Source organism: Meriones unguiculatus, chromosome 9 (assembly GCF_030254825.1).
Source record: "Meriones unguiculatus strain TT.TT164.6M chromosome 9, Bangor_MerUng_6.1, whole genome shotgun sequence".
Classification (NCBI taxonomy): domain Eukaryota; kingdom Metazoa; phylum Chordata; class Mammalia; order Rodentia; family Muridae; genus Meriones; species Meriones unguiculatus.
The window spans coordinates 89,578,595-89,600,454 of NC_083357.1; the positions used below are offsets into that span (position 1 = coordinate 89,578,595).

Sequence of the window (21,860 nt, forward strand, 5' to 3'; positions counted from 1 at the left end):
TGCACTGCATATTTTCATAGAGCCCCATGACTGATGTTCATCCAGCTATTTTTTTTTCTTTTTGTCATTATGATGGGTAAGTTTTACACCTTTCTATTATTAAGAGCTACATTCTCTCAAATGGGGAAGAAAGAAATTCAAATCACAGGCCTGAAAACAATGAAGAAAGCTGACTCATCAATTGGTAAGGCTAAATTCAGTAAGAGAGAATCAGTTATGTATATTCCTTGAAGTTAATTTCCTTCTACATCATGTAGAATAAGCCTTAATGAAGAATTTACTTGAGCGGAAGTGGTATTGCATTATTATCCTTAGTTATTGTACATAAAATATCTTGTAGCATATAAAATTCATGCTTTTCTTGAAATAAATTATTTGATAAAAAATTAACCAAAATATTTCTCAAATATTTCAAAAATCATCCAATTCTCAATTAGTAATATACATGGCTAATATTTTTTGAGGCATAGAGGAGAAATATTTTTAATTGTTTTAGGTATAAATTAAACATTTGAAAAATGAAAGAGGAAAATTATATTAGATAAAGAAATAGATTTGTAATATATACTTGGTAAATATTTTACTTCCAGTCATATCAAATTCTTCCTTTTAATACTATATTACTCTTGAGAATTTGAATTATTATTAAAATCAATTAATATTCATGTATTAATTTATTTATGTCAATTTAAGATTAATAAATAATTATATGTGAATAATTTATACACGTTTAATTTTTCAACTTTTATTGATGGTGTTCACTATAACAACAGTAAAAAAAGTACAGCAAGAACATTTTATTTTGAAACTGTATCAGAACTATACAAAATAGACTGAAAGGGTGATTCAGATGTGATTGTGCTTATCTCAAAAGCCTGCAAACCTTTTGGAACCTAGAAATTGAAGGAGAGCAAATTGTTGCCAAGGTGTTGTCCTCTGACTTCCACACATACATGGTGGGACAAATAAGCTCCTCCTTCCTCCACACATGCCATGCACACATTGGGGGAAAGGATAGAATGACCTGGAGGTGACAGGAACTCCACAAGAAGACCAATAGAGCCAACTAAGCAGGGGCCAGAAGGCTTGCAGAGACTGAAGCACCAAGCAAGGACCAAGTGTAGCAGATGGGCAGCTCAGGCTTCATGTGGGCTTTCTAGTAGGCGAACCAGGGCTGACTCTTACTTGGACTCTATTGCCTTCTTTTTGATCAATCCTCCCCCTCCCCACCCCCCACCCCCCCACCCCCCACCCTCCACCCCCCACCCCCGGCCAGACTGTCATGCCAGGCCTCAGGGGAAGAAGAGGAGCTCAGTAGTGATTAACTTGATGATCTGGGATGGAGAGGAAAGGAGTGGCTCCAACTTTCTAAAGAATGGGGGAAGATGGAGGGAAGGTGGGACCGGAAAAGAAGGGGTGTGCTATGAGTGGGTATAAAGTGATTAAATAAATTAATTTATTAAAAAATAAAGTAATTACATAGCCTATCTTTTTCAACACAGTGTGATTTTGATATTAGAGCTTAAATAAAATATTTTCTGAATTTACAGAAATCAGATTATGTAACTAAGACTAAAGGTTTATGAGAATAAAGTAAAGCAGTGCACAAATATTCTTAGCATAAGCATTTTCTATATCATTAATGAAAACACCTAAGGAAAATCTCCTGAGTGTACATGTTAATGAAATACCATAATTCAAATAATGTCCTTCAGTGTTGTGTTGATGGAGGGGTTGTATGCAAGAGATGTGTGAACAGGAAACAAATACCTTATTGCTATATTTACTATATTACTATAATTAAAGTCTTGTTTGGAGGAAATGAAGTGTGCAGATTATAACTGATTAAAAGAGTGTGAATTATCATAGAATCAGGATCCTGATGCCATTCTCTGTCTTCCAACATGAGTACACTATCATGGATACAAGTGCTTACAAACATACACACATCCAAACAAGTAAATAAATAAATGGATGATAGATAGACAGATGATAGACAAAAAAGTGATAGATGGATAGGTGATAGATTGACGGATAGATAGATAAAGCCTACCAACTATACTCTGGTTGTTTCTTTTGTGTTTATGTATGCACTAGAGTATATATATATATATATATATATATATATATATCAATGAAATACACATGTGCATATAGGCATATGCTCAACCATATATGTATTTAGGATCTACACACTACATCATTTCCTTTGACTAGATATGCACTTTTTGTTCTTTTTCTATATCTATTTTCATATGTAACTAATTTTCTGAATAAATAAAATATCCTTTTCAATTAAATCCTCCTTTATTTTTATAAAGAATATGGCTTCAAATATCAGAGATAACCATGAAAACCAGTAATATTTGGAAAGAATTATTTAAAAGGCTATGGAAAAATAAAAACTATGACTTTTCAAGATATATTCTCCCTGCATTGTTTGTTTAAATTTAATTATTTACAATCCTGAGTGTTCTGAACATTGTGTGACTCAAGTCTGGTTTATATCTACAAAATTAATTTAAATATAGAACACCTCTCGAACCCATAAACCATTTCCGTTCTCGTTGCTGTTTGTTGTAGCCCCTCCTTCATCTTCTTCAGGTCCCTCCCTCCATACCTCTTCCTACTTTATCCTTCTTCTCTAATACATGATAGCAGAAGTCCTCCTTCTCTACTTTCTGACCCTGTCCTATCAGGTGCCATCAGGACTTCCTGGATCCTCTTCCCCTGTGGTCTGGCTAGGTCCCACCAAAAGAGAGAAGTGATCAAGGTGCAGGACAAAATCTGGAAACAACTTAGATGTCTCTCAACCAAAAAAATGGATATAGAAATTGTGGTACATTTACACACACACACACACACACACACACACACACACACACACAAATACTACTATGCTATTAAAAACAAGGAAATCATGAAATGGATGGAACTAGAAAAGATCATCCTGAGTGAGGTAACCCAGAAGCAGAGAGGCACACATGATATATATTCTCTTATAAGTGGATATGAGCCATATTATATAGAATAAACATACTAAAACCTACAGAACTAAAGAAGCTAAATGACAAGGAGGACCCTAGGGAAGATGCTTAATTCTCATTCAGAAGGGAAAGAGAATAGATACTAGAAGAGGTAGATGAGAGGGAAAAGGACTGGAGCCTACCATAGATGTCCTCTAAAAGAGTCCAGCCAGCAGGGATCGAAGCAGATTCAGAGGCTAACAGCCAAATTTTGGACAGTGCACAAGGAATCCTATGGAAGAAGGGGGATATAAAAGGACCCCAAGGGAGTCTAAGATGGCAGTGACCAGCACGCACCATATCTGAGGGGCACAGGATCCGAAACTCTGAAATTGGTGAGTGGAGGGGCAGCTGAATCCAGAACATCAATATTGAGCCTTCCTGGGTGAGAGGGGACAACTGTAAGCTGGAACAGTTTGAATCCAGGTCACCCTGGGCCATCTCCAGGGACTGCAAGTGGCAAATATTCAACCCCCTCTTCACTTCCCCTAGCCCAAGGCCTGGGTCTCCCTGCTCAGTGGAGGCAACAGTGAGTGGTTGCCACAAGCATGAGCCTCCATGTTCAGAGACTGAGACAGCAGAGGCAGCTGCCCCAAATATGGATCTCCTTACCCAGCGGCCAAACAATGGACACCATAGAGATGACAGATCTCCTACACTCTCATCTGCCCCTCTGAGCTCAAATCTGAGAGTAAAGAACAGGGGGAATTCCTGTACTTTCCAATTAGGCCTGAGAGCCAGTGAGTGCACCTTCAAGCGAGTGCTTGCAGAGCCCAGATACAGGGTCCTTCTAAGCTAGCAGCCAGACATTGGATCCCTCCCACCCACAATCCCACAACATAGGGATTCTTGGGACAGCATTCTCAATACTGAAGGCCCTGTTCTGTGGGTCTCCCAGTGGAGTCCAGGCAAACTGTTCATGGAGCCCAGACATAACTGAATTCCAGGAGGACAGTTGGACAGACCTGTAGGCCACTGAGGTATTCAGGGCACCTGCACATGTGCATTGCACCCTCAAACAGAGCCAGCACACCTCCTCCTGCTCTTAAGCTCCACCCTTCTAGGCATTTACACACTCTAGCACCCTGTCCATCAAGTCACACTTCCATGCACAGGCATGCAGTTGCACAAATGCACCTGCAACCTTCCTCCCTTAGCTACAGCTGAAATATGAACATCCAACCTCAAACCTCTTCTTCCTGAAGAATACTCCAATCACATGAGATGGACAGATGGACCCAGTCTCAAGTACAGACACCAGTAACGAACAGCGGAAGTTACAGAATAGCAGATGACTAGAGGTCAGCATAAGAACACATTCAACAAAATTCAAAACATCATGGTTTCATCAGCATTCCCTAAATCATTGGACATTCTAATTCATTGGAAACACAGGAAAATTATCTCAAATCTATGCTTATCCAGTTATTAGAGGCACATAAAGAGGAAAAGAACAAAGCTCTCAAAGAAATACAGGTAATTGCAGCCAAATAAATAGAAGCACACATAGAGGCACAAGTAGATGTAAATAGAGAGAAAACAAACAAAAAATAGAGGTCAATTTGGAAAGACAGGAATCTATATGCAAACAGATGAAGGAAATGGTGAAATACATGAAAACAGAATTAGAATCAATAAAGAAAACACAGAGAAAACCCCCAAGCTGGAGAACTTAGAGAAAAGATCAGGACACAGAAAGGTAAGCAACAGCAACGGAACACAAGAGACGGAAGAGAATCTCTGGCACTAGAGAATATAATTGCAGAAATTGATAACTCCCTCAAAGAAAAGTAAAACAGAACATACAAAAAAATCAAGGACACCACTAAAAGGTGAAATTCAAGAAAAATAGGAATAGATGAAAAAGAAGATTCCAGGTTCCAAGTCCAGAAAATAATTTGAAAAAAATCACAGAAGAAAAATTTCCCAACTTAAAGAAAGAGATGTTCATTAAAATACAAGAGGCCTACAGAACACCAACTAGACTAGACCAGAAAAGAAACTCATGTCACATCATAGTCAAAACACTAAATCTACAGAACAAAGAAAAAAAAATTAAAAGCAGCAAGGAAAAAAAGCCAAATAACATATAAAGGTAGATCTATCAAAATGACACCAGACTTCTCAGCAGAAACTATGAAAGTTAGAAAGGCCTGGGCAGATTTCACGCAAACTTTAAGGGACCACAAGTGACAACCCAGATTACTATACCCAGCAAAGCTTTCAGTCAACATAGATGGAGAAAACAAAATATTCCATGACAAAACTAAACCTAAACAATATTTACACAACAAACCAGCCCTACAGAAGATGCTAGAAGGAAAACTCTATTCCAGTGAAAGCAATTACACCCAAGAAAACACAGGATATAGATAACTACACAACAAAAAAATTAAAAAGAAAAACAACAAGCATTTAAACACAATAACACCACCAACTACACAAAAAAAGGAACCAACATTCATTGCTACTGTTATCTCTGAACATGAGTGGACTCAAATCTTAAATATAAAGACACAGACTAGAAGAATGATTACAAAAACATGATCTAACATTCTGCTGCATCCAAGAAACATACCTCAGCAACAAAGAAAAACACTATCTCATAGAAAAGGGCTAGAAAAAAGGTTTTCAAGTAAATGGACCCAGAAAACAAGCTGGAGTAGCTATTCTAATATTTAATAAAATAGACTTTCAACCAAAATTAATCAAAAAAAGATGAGGAGGGACACTTCAGTCTCATCAAAGGAAAAATCCACTGGGAGGACATCACAATTCTGAAAATCTATGCCCCAAATACAAGAGCATCTATATTTGTAAATGAAACATTATTAAAGCATAGATCACACATCAATCCCAACACCTTAATAGTGAAGACTTCAACACTGCACTCTCACCAAGGGACAGATCATCTAGACAGAAGCTAAATAAGGAAATAATGGTACTTACAGAGGTCCTAAATCAAATAGACCTAATAGATGTCTTTGGAACTTTTTACCCAAACTCAGAAGAGTATGCCTTCTTTTCAGCACCTCATAGAACATTATCAAAAATTGAACATATAGTTAGGCACAAAGCAAGCCTCAACAAATACAAGATTGAAATAATCCCTTGTATCCTATCAGACCACTATGGTCTAAAGCTAGACCACAACAACAACAGAAATAATAAAAAGCCTACATTGACATGGAAACTAAACAATTCTCTACTCAATGACTGCTTGGTCAGGGAAGAGGAAAAACGAAATTAGAGACTTTCTACAATTAAATGATACTGAAGGTACAACTTACCCAAACATATGGGACACAATGAAAGCAGTGCTAACAGGAAAAATCATACCACTCAGTACCTCCAAAGAAGTTTGAGATATTTCATACAAGCAACTTAACTGCACACATAAAAACCCTAGAAAAAAAGAAGCAGGTACACAAGTAGATGGTTGGAAATATTTAAACTCAGGGTTAAAATCAATAAATTAGAAAACAATTCAAATAATCAATGAGACAAACTGCTGATTCTTTGAGAAAATCAACAAAATAGACAAAACTTTAGCCAAACTAACTAAAAGCAGAGAGAAACTAACCAAATCAACAAAATCACGAAAGAAAAGGGGGACAGAATGACAGAAACTGAGGAAATCAAAAAAATCATTAGGTCTTACTACAAAAGCCTACATTTGAAAATGTAAAGGAAATTGACAATTTTCTTGATAGATTCAATTTAACAAAATTAAATCAAGATCAGGTAAATAGATTAAATAGGCATATCCCCCAAAGAAAAAGAAGCTGTCATCAATAATATCAGTAGCCCTCCAAAAGACAAAAGGGCTGAGAAGGAAATTAGGGCAACAACATCCTTCACAATAGCCACTAATAACATAAAGTACCTTGGTGTAACCCTAACCAAGAAAGTAAAAGACCTGTTAGAAAAAAAAAATCAAGTGTCTGAAGAAAGAACCTGAAGAAGATATCAGAAGATGGGAAGATCTCCCATTTTCATGGATCTGTAGGATTAACATAGTGAAAATGGCCATCCTGCCAAAAGCAATCTACAGATTCAATGCAACCCCATCACAATACCAATACAATTCTTTACAGACCTTAAAAGAACAAATAAACTTATGGAGAAACAAAAAACCTGGAATTAATGAAACAATCCTCTACAACAACAGATAGTCTGGAGGTATTTCTATCCCTGATCTCAAGCTGTACTACAGAGCAATAGTAAAAACTGGATGATACTGGCATAGAAACAGAATGGTGGATCAATGGAATTGAAAAGAAAACCCATAAATTAAACCATACACGTTTAGATACTTGATTTTTGACAAAGAAGCCAAAACCATACAATGGAAAAAAGACAGCATCTTCAACAGATGTTGCTGGTCTATCTGGATGTCTGTTTGTAGAAAAATGCAAATAAATCACCCTGCACAAAACTAAAGTCCAAGTGGATCAAAGACATCAACATAAAACCATACACACTAAATCTGTTAGAAGAGAAAGTGGGGAAAAGCCTTGAACTCGTTGACACAAGAGACAACTTCAAGAACAGAAAACTAAAAGCACAAGCTCTATGATCAGCAAACAATAAATGGGACCTCACGAAACTGAAAATCTTCTGTAAAGAAAAGGACACCATCATCAGAAAAAACAACAGCCTACAGACTGGAAAAGGATCACCAACCCATTGTGTGACAGAGGGCTGATATCCAGCATATAAAAAGAACTTAAAAAGCTAAACACCACCAAAGTAAACCAATTAAAAAATGGGGAACAGAGCTAAACAGAGAATTCTCAATAGAAGAATAATGAATGTCAGAGAAACACTTAAAAATGCTCAGCCCTCTGTACACCTAAAGAAACTAATCAAGAGGGAGGACTCTGGCTAAACTACTCAATCCCCACTCCGAAGAGCAAAGAGGATGGACACCAGAAGAAGAAGAAAACAGGAAACAAGTCAGGGCCTCCCACAGAGGGCCTCTGAAAAGCTCTGAACTGCAAACTTTAAAGCAGATGTTGAGACTTATGGCCAAACTTTGGGCAGAATGCAGGGAATCTTATGAAAGAAGTGGGAAACAACAGTTAGATCTGGAGAGGACAGGGGGTCCACAAGGAGAGCAACAGAACCAAAAAAAATTTGTGCACAGGGGTCTTTCCTGAGACTCATACTACAATGAAATACCATGCATGGAGATAACCTAGAACACACACACAGATGTAGCCCATGGCAGTTCAGTGTCCAAGTGGGTTCCATAGTAATGGGAACAGGGACTGCTTCTGACATGAACTGATTGGCCTGCTCTTTTATCACCTCCCTCTGAGGGGGGAGAAGCCTTACCAGGACACAGAGGAAGACAATGCAGCCACTCCTGATGAGACCTAACAGACTAGGATCAGAAGGAAGAAAAAGAAACCCTTCCCTACCAATGGACTTGGGGAGGGGAGTGTGTGGAGAAGGGAGAGGAAGGGAGGGATTGGGAGGGGATACAAAGTAAATACAGTATAATTTAAAAAAAATGCTCAGCCTCCTTAGTCATCAGTGAAATGAAATTCAAAATGACCCTGATATTTCACCTTACACCCATCAGAATGGCTAAGATAAAAAACTCAATTAACAAAATATGTTGCATATAAAGTGGAGAAAGGGGAACATTCTTCCTCTTCTGTTGGGAATGTAACCTTGTACCACCACTTTGGAAATTAATCTGATGCTTTCTCAGACAATTAGGAATAATGCTACCTCAAGATCCAGCTATACCATTCCTAGGCATATATCCAAAATATGCTCAAGTATACAATAAGCATTTGTTCAACCATGTTTGAAGCAGCTTTATTGATAATAGCCAGAATCTGGAAATAGCCCAGATGTCTCTCAACTGAGGAATGGATACAGAAATTGTGGTACATTTCCACAACGGAATTACTACTCAGCAACTAAAAACAAGGAAATCATGAAATTTGCATGCAAATGGTAGGAACTAGAAAAGATCATCCTGAGTGAGGTATTCCAGAAGCAAAAAGACAGACAAGGTATATACTCAATTTTAAGAGGAGATTAGATATATGATATAGGATAAACATACTAAAATCTGTACACCTAAAGAAGCTGAGCACGAAGGAAGACCATATGTAAGATGATCAATCCTCACTCAGAAAGACAAACAGGGTGGCATTGGAAGAGGAATAAAATGGGGAACAGGACAGGAGCCTACCACAGAAAGCCTCTGAAAGACTCTACCCAGCGGTGTATCAAAGCAGATGCTGAGACTCAGCTAAACTTTCGTCAGAATGCAGATAATCTTAAAAAGATGGGGAGAAAGACCTGGAGCAGACCGAAGCTCAACAAGGAGAGCAAAAGAACCAAGAAATCAAGGCCAGGGTCTTTTATGAGATGGATATTCCAACCAAGAACCATGCATGGAGATAACCTAGAAATCCTGCACAGATGTAGCTCATGGCAGCTCAATCTCCAAATGTCCTAGTAAGGGAAACAGGGACTGTCTCTGACAGCACTCAGTGGCTCCCGTGATGAGGAGCAGACTTACCAGGCTACAGAGGAAGTCAATGCAGACAGTCCTGATGAGACCTGATAGACTAGGGTCAGAGGGATGGGGAGGAGGAACTCCTCTATCAGTGTAGTTAGAGAGGGACATGGGAGGAGTTGAGGGAAGAAGGACGGGTTTGCTGGGGGACAAGGGAAGTGGCTACAGCTGGAATTCAATGTGAATAAACTATAATTAATAAAAAATAAAGGGACCCAGAGGGTACAGGAGACCAACAAAGCCCAAAATAAATAAATAAATAAATAAATAAATAAATAAATAAATAAGTAGGTCCCGGGTTGGGGGTGGGCTCCTGACACTGATACACCAACCAAAGACCATGCATGGAGAGGACCTAGAACCCCTCCTCAGATGTAGCCCATGGATAGTTCAGTCCCCATGTTGGTTCCCTAGTAAGAGCAGGAGAGTGTCTGACATGAATCATAGACTTTAAGTGAAGTGTGTGACAAAAATATTACCATCACTTGATTGTATTCTCTAACATGAATATTGCTTTAAATGATTGATGTTTTCAGAAATATTTTAAATTTACCTTGTAGTATACGCACATATACCCTTTTGTAGCTTACTCCTGTTCTTGAAGAAATTTTTCTTCTGCTTATTTTTTCTAACTTAGTCTTGTAAAGTTCTCATGTCTGAGGCACACATAGTTTTCATTTTTGTTTTTTTTTTTGTTTGTTTTTTTGTTTTTTGTTTTTTTTTTTTTAGCCTATCGTGGCTCTTCTAAAACTGATAGGTAAATATATGCTAAGTTCCACTCTATGTATACAATATAGAGAAACAAAAAACAAGTTGAGAGAAAAGCACTCAGATATGATTGTTTATATTCAAACCTATGCTCAATAGATTAATACATATTTATCCTTTAAAAATAAGTGAAGAGTTTGAGCCAAAAAGGTTAAAAATGGCTCAGGGAACAACCTTATTAAGTAATGTTTAGGGCCTTGATTTATGCAACAAGTTCAGTTTAATAATGAGCAAAAGTGCTAATCAGTGCCCACAGATATTAGATAATAAATTCAAACCAGGCCAAATGGGTATTTGCAACACAGCAACTCCTGACTTAATGATTTAATTAATCTAAACATGCAAAATCTTGTGCTTGCTTAAATTTGTTTAGCACATGGCACATTAATGAATATTAAACAACTTGGGGTCTATTCCTAAATTTAAAGTACGTGTTAGGGGGAAAGGGAAATTACCCTGTCTTATATAAATGCCTCAGAAGAACCTCATCTCGGTCATGAGAGAATGAACTCATCCATTTGGACTTGTAATTATTTACCTTACAGTGGTAACCTAAATAGCTTTGATTTGTACACTTCATCTACAGGACTGCTCTGAAAGAGAGCCGCTGCTAATCATAGGTAAATAGAATAAGGTGAAAGCTAGTTTTCCTCAGGCTGGCCGTGTTTTGAGGACTACCTCACACAAAGAACACAAGACAGATAATCATTTTTTCTCATTACATATAACTTGAAATGTAGGTTCTTTTACAAGATACATTTTCAACATTTAGAGATATTTAATATTTAGTATATCATAAAACATTAAAAAATACAAATGCGATTTTCAATTAGTAGACATTTTACTAACTTTCCACATACATGTGATATTGAAACATATATTATTTGAAAGAATTATACCTTGCATTTTCTGAAAGAACGCTATATTATTTTCCTTTGTTATGGAAACAATGCGTTTGTTTTGCTGACTTAAAATAAAATAGGCCAGGCATGGTTGGCACATGCCTGTAATCCTAGCACTCGGGGAGGCAAAAGCAGATGGATCTCTGTGAGTTCAAGGCCAGCCTCATCTGCAAGGAGAGTCCAGGACAGCCAAGGCTACATGGAGAAACTGCTGTCTCGAAAAACCAATATATATATATAGATATAGATATAGATATAAAATATTTGAAATATGTCTGTGAAAATATTTAGCACCGTAAGATTGAAGATATCGCTTAGTGGATTAATTGGGGAGATTTTTTAAAAATATATTAAATATTAATACTAAGAATAGCAATTATTTTTATTATAACCAATTTTCATTCTGAAAATAATTAAGTGTATTTATAACAATTTACTGGAGTTGTTTCTCTCTCCTTCAACATGTAAAACTAAGATAACCAACTCAGCTGGCTGCCTTGGTGCTAAGTTCTTTAGATTGCTCGTCCATTTCTGAAGTGCTAATTACTGATTTCTCTTCCTTGTGTTATTATTTTAATTTTGTGAAAGCTCTCAAATTAGTTAGTATGTACCAGTGAAGAGAAGTTCTCGAAACACAATAACATATTTCAATTTTGTTTGTTTGGTTTTTTTTCTTTCATATAATTTCCCTAAAATGTAGGTAAGAATAATTTCTGAGTCTTCCCATGTAAAACAATAAGACTCTTGACTTAATAGATTATTTCAGTGCCTAAAGATACCTCCAGGAAAGTATTCCTCCTTTCTAGGCATCCAAGAATATTTAGTAAACTTGGAAGAAACTAAAAAACAAAGGATTATCTGAGAGGCAGCTCAGTGGTTAGGAGTACCTGGTGCTGATCTGGATCACCAGGGTATGTTTCTTGGCACATAGTAGGTGTGTGTGTGTGTATGTGTGTGTGTGTGTGTGTGTGTGTGTGTGTGTGTGTGCGTGTAGCTTTGGAAAGGAGCCTGCATTATCAAAATGGAATTAAATATCTTATTTACTCTATGCTGGATGAATTGATTAGACACGAAAAGCAATCTATTTGAAATGTCTAGTAAGCCTTCCAGGGTTATTTCACTTTCATAATCTTCAGCTTAAGTGTAATACTCATGGTCTGATCCTTGACTTTATGATTCATGCTAATACAATTAGGAACACAAATTTTTACACAGTCTGCTGGATAATTATTGAGAGATTGTTGTCTGGGTTGTAATCATGATTTTCAAGAAAGAAGAAAATTATATCTATTCTGTTGCTATTATTTTTAAGGACTATTTTCTTATTTCTTAAAAGAAGACAGAAAAAAATATAAACTAAAATGCTTTTCAAACCAGTCTATAATTATACATTTTTCATCTAACATTTTTAACTACTATGTGAGATCTTGGTTCTTGGGACTGTTAAGTAGTCTCTGCAAGCAATTCTTGGTTTTTAATTTTCAGCATAAACAATCTTCATGAGATATATTGTAGTGCCCAATAAATGGACATTATATAAGATAACATTGTCCCTCTACAGGGCAATGGAGGTGACTGAGTGTCTTTAGTGTGAGCCAGATTCTGTGCAGGTCAGGATGTACTGAACAGATTTTTGATACCATGTTAACCTCATATAACCATTTACTCCAATGGAAGTGAACAAGTGTTTGAGTTCTATTTCAATACCTTTTATTCTCTTTGTATTTTATTAGCACTGATCAAGAATACTAGTTTATTTATTCACATCAGATTTTATATCAAATCCCTGTGTTTTCAAGACAATAATAGTCTACAGAAACAAATTAGGACAAAAACAGTGGATATTTAATAGATATTTCAATTTATTGCACACATTGTTTTTTTTAATTGTTTTATCATTTTTGCTTTGATACTAAATTGAAATTATAAACAAGTCTATGGAATGTTACAATTCATATGGAGTCTATAATTCTACTGATTTTTGTCTGGTAAAATTTTTCATAATTACTCATAGCTATAACTGTTCTTCCCTATTATTAACTAATACTTTTATTTCTACATATGGCTATAAATATGTTTTGTTATCAATATTTTACATGACTGGAGGGGTCTTCCATTATCTAGCTTCTCCAAGTGAGTTCTCAATCTGCCTGTTACTTACTTGTTACTTTACCTGTTACTTACTTACTTTTTTTTTTTACTTTCCCCTTGTCAACATCTTTCTTTGCAGCTTAGAACATCTTCTGAGAGCTGAGGGAGATAGTCTGTTTCAGGTTGTACTACTATTTTTTTTTAACTCACCCTGACTGAGAATTTAATATTCCATACTTCTCATAGACAACTAATTCTAGAGGAAAGTTTAATGTTTGAATCAATGAAAAAGTTAAAATATCTTTCTACATGCTTCCATCTTTGATATTTTCTATTTTAAATTGAGAATAAAAGCTACCCATATTTCCTTCTCTGAGACAAAATCATGGGATCTGCGAGGAAGATACATACAAGTGACAATGAAAAGCATCAGCTAATATTTGTGTACATCTCGCGGTACGAGAGGGCCTGCTCATTTGCAGTTCTTGTAGTACCTTATAATATCAAATAATATCCGTGAGGAATTTAAGCTCTGAAAGCAAAGTTATAGAAGACAGGAGAAAACAGAAACAAATGATGTGTAAATTTACAAGGGGATTTTACAAATATTGGGCTGCATGCTTACTAATAAGCCCTCATCTATATTTAAAAGTTAGTGTCTACTTGGCTGCTGTTCTTTGTTCTATATAGCCTTCAGCTAAACAGTAAATGAAGTGTTTGCATGGCACATTATTCAGCAAAAGTGGCACTCTGATTATTTATTTAAAGATTTTATCCATCAGTTTTGTCATATGAATAAACATGCTTTCCATACATTACTTTAATAGTGTTGATGGTGCAAAGACAATGAATGTCACACCTGGCTTGAGAGATACCTGCTTTACTTCTGTAGCTCTTTGTTAGATTGTGAGGATTTGTATGCCCAGTATAGAGGGCCTTTCTTTTCTGACTCAAAGCATCATTGGCTGTGCATTTTTTTTATAAGTAGAATTCTTTTTCTGTATAACAAGAAGGCCCACATCCTTAAGAGTATGCTAGGATGTCATAGATATAACATGCAATTTGAGGCAATGAAGTTTAAATCAAAAGGGCTTCCTTTGTCTCTTTACCTGCATGCCGACTTCTAATCTACCAATGATCTATCTATTAAAGGATGCATGTCCGTGAATACATGTAGGAATACATATGTAGCCATATACATGTATTCCTAGTATAGCAGTGGTATTTTCTTATGCATTATTTGTTTATCAATTAACATTTCGAGTAAGCATTAGACTCCCAGATGAAGAAAGATGCTCTGTTAGGTTGTGCACATAAAAAATAAATAATAATTAAGAATAAGTCTGCTTTAGATCACTCATGGTCCATATAAAAATTGAGCATTGTTTCGGTTCTGTTGAAATTAGAGGTAAGTGAGTAATAGAGTTTTCATTCTCTTAAAGGGGCCAGGATAATGAATTGTCATTACATTTTTTGTTTACCATTCTAATTTATAAAATCTTATTTCTCTTCAGTGTGACATTCGACAATAAATCATAATCACCTGAAGGAGCCTAGTGTGGTGGTGTTAGCCTGCAATCCCTGAACTTTGAAAACTGAAGCGGAAGGAATTTTCTCAGCAGCGTTACAAATTATGTACTGCCCTCTGTTTTTCTTTTATTAAAGGCATTTCAGTGAAGACAGTTCTTGACAGTAAACTATTGTAGGGACTTAAGAATGTAAACTGCTGGTAGCAATGACAAATTTATGATAACTCTCAAAGTTGGTATTAATTTCTGTGCTACTCTGACTAATTATATCTCATAAATGCCCTGCATGCAATACACACCTATCCTTCCCTATTCTCACAGTGGCGATTAATTAGACTCAGAATTTCTTTGATTGATTGGCTAATGTACCCTAAGCCCAAGATCTAAGCACATGCCCAACAGGCTACTCTTCATATTATTAGCAGTTGTAGAAAGTCAAGTTTTTCACTATGTATACATCTAGATTGCAATAAAATTATATAGAAAGCTTTTAGTAGAAAAGTTGATCATTGTTTGACAGATTTCCTTGTTATTATCCTGTCGGTATCCATTTAATATGTAATCATCTTTTCCAGAGATGAGAAAAGGAAAGCTTGAAGAAATACTGTGTATTATTAAATGCCTTTTAAAACAAACTGAAATTTATTTATTTATACATTGAGTGTATTTTGACAGAACATAAATACTAAACATGTTTTCTTGGAATAGTAACTTAGGCTACAATTTTTTTTTTATTATCTGAGTTTTGTGAAATAGATTTTTAAATACAATACAGGTATATGTACACAAGAATTGAACAAAATAAGATTAACAAAATAAAATATTTCTGTGGAACTGAAGTTTACACACATGTGGCGCTTGATTTTTTATAATTTTATACAATATCTTAGTATTGTTTTAGCATTTATATGCATTGTAATTTCCTATAATCTGTTCCTAATTAGCTAGAATAAACATTTTACATCCTAAAATTTAAGAATTCTCTTTTATAAATCTTCCAAATACTTGACCTATTTAAAATTATGTGAATGTCTTCTCAATCAGTGAAGAAAGATATCAAGTCAATATCAAGAAAACCAATTTGCTTTCCCAGTACAAAAAAAAAAAAGCAGCAGGATGGTTAACGTTCTGTTCCAGTTACTGGGAATGAGAGGGCAAGTCACATCACTCACTCAAACCTCCAATTCCCCAAACTAATAGTGCTAGGAAAGAGGCAAAAGGAATGGACAGAGTTTGAACCTCACCCTAAAGGCTAATAGAAGATAGTTCTGTCAAACTCCTCAAAAGCGGGAGACACTCCAGGCAGCATTCAGGCCCAGAATCCAACCCAGGGACTCTTTAGACTGCTGTTCATTTGACCTCAACTCCACTATCGGACACAAAAAGGAAGTAATAGCTTATATAACAGATGGGAAATACATTTAAAGGTTTTTACTTCAAAATCATCATCTTGAATTGTGTGAGGGGAAAAAATAGACCTGCCAGCACTAAACACAGAAAGAAACATGATACTGTCTTGCACTCTAACAGTGTTGCTTCAGAGGTCCCTCCAGCTCTCCCTTGCTTGTGTATTTTCATTCCATGGCATCCCTATTTGGGGATGTTTTAAATAAGTCAGAGTGGTTCTGTTTCTTGTGGAGTATGAGTGTACCATGTGATCTCCACATGAAAAACAGGTAACACTATACTCTAGTCTTACACTAGAATATAGAAAATGGAAAAAGAAATTATATTTCTGGTGCTACAGAACCAGAAATGACCACTTTCAGGTAATTTTGATTAAGGCAAATAAGCAACTCAGATATTTTAAAGCAAAAAGTTATCCAAATTAAATTGAAAATTTGGGTTTATGTCAGTGATAGTTGATATATTTGAAATATATTGTGATTTACAATTATATGATTTGTGATTATATTTCTCCTTTTTCTAACATAACTTGTTTGTAAAATAAAGGTGAATATTTTATTTTACTCATCTCTATGTCATTTTATTGTACCCCTGGTTATCATTATTATAATTTAACTATCGATTATTGTAAATAAATAAATAATTTATGGATTGTATTTTGTTAAGATCAATGTAAAGACAATAGTGGGATATTCATCCTGAATACTCCTTATGAAAAGTTACATGTCCATTTTACATTTCAGGCTTTTGTTTAATAGCTTCCTAATTGAAATTTTTAGACTTTATTCAAGTTCGACTAAATTGTCTTTTGTTTTAATTTAAATGTATTTTTTTTAGAAAACGCACCTGACATTTTTTTTTTCCTTACAAGAACAATGCCTCCACTCCAAATAAATCAGAGTCAAAATAAAAGCTCAAGATGACATCATTCCCGGTGGCCCTAAAGTCCTGGTGTTGTATGGATGGTAAGCAGCTGCCTGTTATGGTGATAGGTGCCCATTATGGTGACAGGTGATAGGAACAATTTGTTAACCATTTTCCATCTGTAAGCCATGAAAGAAAATCATGAATGGAGTCACACCATCTTCTCCGTAGACCAGGAGATTCGTGTTAGCACCAATAAAAATTCTGGTAGTTACTGAAATAAGTAAGGACTTGCTTAATTTGCTCTGCAGCTCCAGTCTCAAAAGGCCTTACTCTTCCTGGTTTCTATTCTTTAAGTTTGCCTTTGAGGGATTTCATGTAATCTCTGAGGTACTCTTTGTACATCTTTTGTGATGATGGTTTTTTTGTAAGGGGGTGGCTCATAACAATATCAACGGCGGTGACTACTGTGCTTTCTGTACCTTTCCCTCCGGGTCTTCAGAGGAAGCATTTCCACCATTGAAAGAGTCAGCGGTGTCACCCTGTGAACAACTGACCATCTTGCCCTCCACCTCCAGGCACAGCCCTTCTGCCATCTCCCAGATCTTGTAGGTGAACAGCTCATCATGGCTGATGAGGTCCCGGTAAATTATCATGGTGGTGGTGGAGCCAGAGCAGTGTTCGTGGTGGGGGTGGGGAGGTAGCAGGAGGAAAAGGCCCCTAAGTTGTCTTTTCTTATTTTAACTTTTTTCTTCATAATTTATTTATTATATATATCCCGATTGAAGCCCCCTCCCTCCACTCTCCCAGTCCCACCCTCCCTTCCTCTTCCCCCTATCCACTTCGGCTGGTCCACTGAAAGGGGGAGTTCTCCACTATTGCCATCAGCCCATAGCTTGTCAAGTCTCATCAAGACTGCCTGGATCCTCTTCCTCCGTGGCCTGTCTAGGCTGCATCACCAGGAGTGAGTAACCAAAGAGCAGTCAACTGAGTTCATGACTGAGGCAGCCCCTCCTCAAAATTAGAGATCCACATGGAGACTACGCTGCTAATTGGCTACATCTGAGCAGGAGGTCTAGGTCCTATCCATGCATGGTCCTCCGTTGGTGCATCAGTCTCTGCAGGACCCCGTGGGCTCAGATCTCTTAGTTTTATTGGTCTCCTTCTGGGGCTCTTATCCCCTCCATGTCCCTCTATTCCTATCTCTCTCATCCTCCATAAGACTCCTGCGCTCTGCCCAAAATTTGACTCTGAGTCTCAGCATCTGCTTTGATCTCTTGTTGGAAGAATCCCTAAATTGTTTTTAATCATGGATATTTTATAGGTTCTTAACACCTATAGTTTGTTCTTTTATGAAGACACAATTTAGAATGTGTGAACAGATAAAATTATTTTAGATTTATAAACTTAGAAGAGCAGACACTGAACCATCACAAAGATTGCTAAGCAGTTATTTGCTGAACAGCAGTATTGATTTCCATGGCTTTCTGTGTCTTTTAGATCTTAGTAAATTAATTTCCTTTTATTATTATCAATACACCTAGCATCATCTCTCTCAGATACATATAGTAGTATCTTAAAAAGTCAGAGAGAGACAAAGGGAGGGATAGGGAGACTTCTCAAACACAACTGGAAAAAGCAAAGCTCCTGTTCTCAACTTCAATATGCCTGTTTCTGAAGCACGTGTTCTTAGGGTCTTGTGGAGTAAAATATTGTCGTACTCCACACCCTTCCTGAACAATAAATGAAGTACAGTACCGAAAGGCTTTCTGATTGTGCTAGCAAGACATAAAATTGATAGAATATAGACCAATTTCTCTTCCCTTTTTATTATACTACTTACTGCTATGTCAAGATTTTACTGCCTGTGGAGTATTGGTATTTCTGGCTCAAAATACCTGAACTTCTTATTTTTTAAATCATAATCTTCCAGCACACAATAGTTATGACTTAGGAGAGATTACTGAAGAGTTACTGTTGGGTATTCTATAGCTATTGCCTAAGCAGCTTAAATCAGAATTCAACATTCTCTTTTGAATAAGGACCCACTTTGAGTTAATTTAAAAATATATTTCCCATAAAATGAGTCCTTTGAGAAAGCATACCAATGAAGCGCCACTTCTGAGATAAAATAGCACCTTTACTAACCTGCGGCTTGTTGCTTTGTAGGATCTTAACATCTATTTTTGGTCCCTGGAATGATTTCACAATTGGTACACTGTGCTTAGTCAAAGATTGAGTCTTATAATGCATAAAAGGTAATGTACTGTCTTCCTTCACCGAAGCAATTTCTTTTTTCATTCATGGAAATATTTAAAAGCTTTTCAAATTTTGTTGTGGTATTCCTAATGTAAAATGTTTTGTTTGCTTTCGTTTTCTTAATCCAAAACAGAAACATGTATATGTTAAAACAGAAAAAAAATGCAAAACAAATCAATAAAAGCCATGTCTGGACTTCAGAAATCTGATTGTTTAATTTGTTCCTTTCAGTGAACACATAACAAGAAATTGTTATTCGTCTATTTTAACCATTCAGTTAATTTGCTGATATTAAATGACAAATTCACTCATATTATACTTATTTCATTCTGCAGAACTGATTTTAAAATAAATCATTTAAAATTATAAAATATTAAGAAGTTTAGGCTAATTATTTGAAAGAAACGTGTAAACGTTCAGAATTCAGATATAAATTCACCTATTATATTTTGTCAGATATCTTCCTGATATTTAACCCAAATCTTCTTATAGATCTTTGTGTAGATGCTTTTTGTCAATCCTACAGAAAAACTAAATAACTTCTAAGTTACATTTCAAAACCGTTTTTGTACTAAATGTATGTAAATCTTCAAACAATTTATGTTAAGTCGCATTTTAAAATCCGATTTATCTAAGTAAGATGAAATACAAAGACTTAAATAATTCTATTTCTATAGCCGTTTGGCAAGAAGTTAAAATGAAGTGACCAGTATAGCACTACAAGCCACATTCTCTTTCTCTTTTAAACTTCTGTTAGATTGGTATATAATTCTTTGTGCATGGTTAGATCTTGGAAGTTTTAGATTTGATCCTGAAAGAAAAACATAGTTTATGAATTCAACGAATTCATAAAATTTCTAAAAGATGTTGTGTAAAAACAACTTTTAAGCAATCAAGTTATGTTTGCAGTAAGAAAGCAACATAAAAGTCACCTTCTACGGTAAACAGTCTAGCATATGAATGTATCTACAAGCCAAACTTCTAAAGAGGGAGGGTGATTATTTTCTATACATACAAATAGCCATGTATACCATCTGAATTTTCTAGTTAAAATACTGATGGCCAGTTAAATGAGAATGTCATATAAACAATAGATAATTTTATTTATGTATACCTCATATTTTATAAAGAACAGCACAACATTGCAATAACTAAGCAAGTATTTCACTGTCCATCTGAAATGCAAATTTAACTGACAATACTGTGTGTGTTAGTTGCCTAAATCATAAGATCAATTGGGAAAGCAAAGTAATGTAAATTGATAAGACATTCCACAGCAAGACCAAAACAAGCTGACTAGAAGGGAGGTGGGAGAGAGGTAGGCTCTGTATCTTGGGTCATTAGGTATTTTCTGATCCCTAATCTCTTGTGGTGTTCTTCTTCTCTTGGGAATAATCTCCTTTTTATCTCACTCTGCTGAAACTGTCCGAGGAACAAGATTCCAATGCAGTTTTTCCTTCCCTGTTCAGAATATTCACTGGTGGGCATATATGTTCCCTGAGAAATTTTCTTGAGTCCGCATGTGCCTTAAGATTTTTTACTTGGCAATGCTGCCATAATCCTATTACAATATGGGCATCTGTGTTTACCAGTGACATCAGTTTTTATCTTTTCCAGTCTACTAGCAGAAATTCAAGTCAAAACAGCAGTAGGATAGTTAAAATATTTTATAAAAATAGCTCGATTTCTTCCAATATTTAAAGTTTCAAAGCTTTGCATACTTTAATTCATTATCTTTGTTATAAATGCATGCACAGAAAGATGAAATCAAATATATTTCTTTAATTTTATAAACATTTTAGTGATTCCTTTCCCTTTTGTCTTGTCATGTATGGCTATGTTAGGGTTAAGAAATATGAAATTTATCTTCCTACTAGCTACTGAGATCTTTATGCTTTTTTTTTTTTTTTTTACCTAGTTACTGAAGTACAACTATTTATCTTTCACTTTAGGCATGCTCAAGTTATTTTAAACAGAAAATATATGAAGAACATTTTCTTTCCCTAGAATATTACACAAAATGTTCATAAATGCTTTTCCTCTTCAGGCCTTTTAAATCAATCCCATGACAACAGCTATGGAAATGATATTCCACACAGCACAGCAGCGTAAGCTGAAATTACCCCAACTTTACACTAGGAGGCATATTCCCTCTACAGATCTCTCTACAAGACTAATACATGATACTTTGACCTAAAAGGAATCCCAAATGCAAAATATTAATGACTTTTTCTTTGCAACTATGAATACTCAGTGTAATTTATTTTGCTGTATTAAAAATCCCTCCTAAAATGAATAAATTTAAAACTCAGTAGAAGAGGGTTTGTTCCTGTTTATTTATCAGTAATATTTTATTTTATTTTTTTGGTAATATTTTAATTACCTAAACTCATATAAAGGATTATCTTATTTTGACTCTTTTAAAGTGATATAATAATAAAATAGAGTACACAGTGAAGATTTAATATCA

General features: G+C 35.6%; 1 protein-coding gene and 1 pseudogene across 15 annotated transcripts in view; both read right to left on the reverse strand.

The window, feature by feature from the left end:
• Pcdh9 (protocadherin 9) overlaps positions 1–21,860 on the reverse strand; it is a 939,984-nt gene that overhangs the window by 303,500 nt on the left and 614,624 nt on the right. The window lies entirely within an intron of this gene.
• On the reverse strand, positions 17,003–17,846 carry LOC110562897 (translationally-controlled tumor protein-like; annotated as a pseudogene).